The sequence below is a fragment of the Asparagus officinalis genome, chromosome 1 (genome assembly GCF_001876935.1).
Source record: "Asparagus officinalis chromosome 1, Aspof.V1, whole genome shotgun sequence".
NCBI lineage: Eukaryota > Viridiplantae > Streptophyta > Magnoliopsida > Asparagales > Asparagaceae > Asparagus > Asparagus officinalis.
In genome coordinates, this window is record NC_033794.1 from 119,161,386 (window position 1) to 119,163,939 (window position 2,554).

The window sequence follows — 2,554 nt, forward strand, 5'->3', positions numbered from 1 at the left end:
AAGCGGGCCGCTCGCGTGGCTGGCGACAGGCTGTCGCCAGCCTGTCATGTTCGCCTATATAACCCCCTTTGATGCCCTAGGGTTTGGTGCTTTTTTCCCCCCTCCGATTTTTTCTCTGGCGGCAACCAAAACGCAGCAGCGTTCCCATCTCCGGCACTCAATTGTTCTTTTGAGGGGAGATTAAGAAAATGATTTAAGAAGAGAGAGGAATTGAAAGGGGGTTTATATTGTGGAATATTATTTATTTTCAAGAGAGAATTGAAAGGGATTATTCCCTTTAATTATTAACACTGTAGCTACAGTGTTCATTTTGAGAAATCTCAGTTTTGAGATTTGCTTTTTGAATTGTAATTTCTTGTTTGATTAATAAGAAATTTACTGTGTGGCTCCCGAGGACGTAGGCAGTTGCCGAACCTCGTAAATCTTGTGTACTTTTCTTTATACCGCATTTCTGCTGTTTTTAAGGGTTTTTGCGTAGCCTTAGCGGGTAGTATTCCAAACAGTACTTGTCGTATATATCTTTTTTTTTTTACTTCTATTAATCACAATAAGCTTTTTTTTGGCTGCCACTATCTTTTTCATTGTGGATGTTCATCAATCCAATTCTTCTCATTTGTAGTGGAGTGGATGAGCGATTATTTTCAATTAATATGTATGAATGGATTACATGCGTAGAAACTATTTGATAATTAAGTATAATTCTTTTTTTCTCCTTCTTAACTTTATAAAAGAAAGAGTCTCTAGGATGATAATTTGATTATATCCAAGGAGTCGTACTAAATGCACCAATTAGAAAATGTGGTTAAAAGTGGAGAAGATATATCATGATAGATAAGAAATTGTAAAATTGGATTCATGTAGCCGATTCGGGGCAAAAAGTTCTTGTCGTTGCTAATTTCTTTACCTTAACCATTAGATTATTATTATTATTATTATTATTATTTTATGTTACCTCTATTGTAAGCTTGTTTAATGAAAGCTTTAGTCTAAGAACAAATACTAACAAATCTATGTAGCAAATGCTCTTAATTAGTATAAGTAAAGCTAGAATAAACTTAAGTTGATTGGAGACTGTATACATCAACTTATTTATTCATTGAATTTACTTTGAGACTCACGTTGGCAAGTGATACAAATCAATGTTATCTTTGAGATGCACGCCTTGATGTGTATTACGTGCTAACACAAATTATCTCAAAAGATACAAAAATTGATGGACAAATACTCCTATCAATTTAAGTTATACTAGAGCTTTATTCGTATGTAGTACCTACCAATCATCAAAAGTTTCTTCTAATGTTTCCAAACTAGATGCTTAAAAACTGTGCATACACGTACTTCAAGCTTTAATATTTAGTACTTTTAATTAAGGATTAGAAAACTTGAACTGGAAATCTTCACGTGCAAAACATCATTTGCTAGCTAGGGAAGTGGAGATCATTCTTTTCCCTCGGGAGAAGACAGATGGAAATCATTTTTAGCATACTCCGGTAGGATAATTCTTAAAGTGATCTCTAACAATCGCATAAAAAAAAAAAAATCTAACGCTACACTAAAGATCGAGGGTAATATATGTTTATATTCTAACAAATCAATAAAAACGCATCATTTGCTTTCTGGACTGTTACTTATATATTTCTAATGAATGTTCGAGATAGTGACTTGCAAGCTCAACCGGGACACGTGGGTAGCCCGTGAGGATCCCTTGACAAAGCGGGTGAAGGGAAATGCTTGAAACTTGAGAGTTCAGAGCTAATTGACAATATTAAATTAGTGGTTGATTTGCGAACTGGGTCTATCTTGATTGGGTCAGGGGTCGACGGATCGCTCAAGCGAAAAGTATTGGCCGACACGCGGAACCCACACGTCGAGTCCTCCTAAATTGACCCATAATTTCCAAAAGACTACTTCATATCTTTCTTTTTGTCTTCCAACAATTAATGGATTATTAAACAACCAATTATTTAGAATGTACAAGTTTTTTTTTTAATTTAGGTAATTCACCAAATATCTTAGCCGAGGAGCATGCATGCAATATGGAGGACGTTTACTAGTCTAAATTTGACTGCAAGTTTTTCCTCATCTAAATAGATTTTACGGATTTACCTGTCATTTTATATTAAAATAGGATTCTTTTGTGTTAAAGAGCTATTGCTATGTCATAACCTCAGAAGATCTCACTTGTATTATTATTATAGGCTAAATATATCAGAAGATACCATAATATTAGAGGGTAATGACTTTTAAAATATCAAAAAATCACAACTGAGTTTAGGAGTTATCATACAAACTCCTTTAACCTTGAAGTCACAACATTTTATGACTCAAAAAGATCATTTATTATTTTATGTTGTAGTCATTTATAAACCAGAAGTCGAAAAAAGTAAAATCAAGGAACATTAATTGAATGCAACTGCATGTACTCCACAAAAAAATCCACTAAATCATGAACCTCACTCATCACTCGTAAAAATATCACCATGTATAATTTTGTCTGCCCATGTAAAAGTTTGTGATTAACATTGTTCATATGGTTTTCTGAAAAAAAAATTCC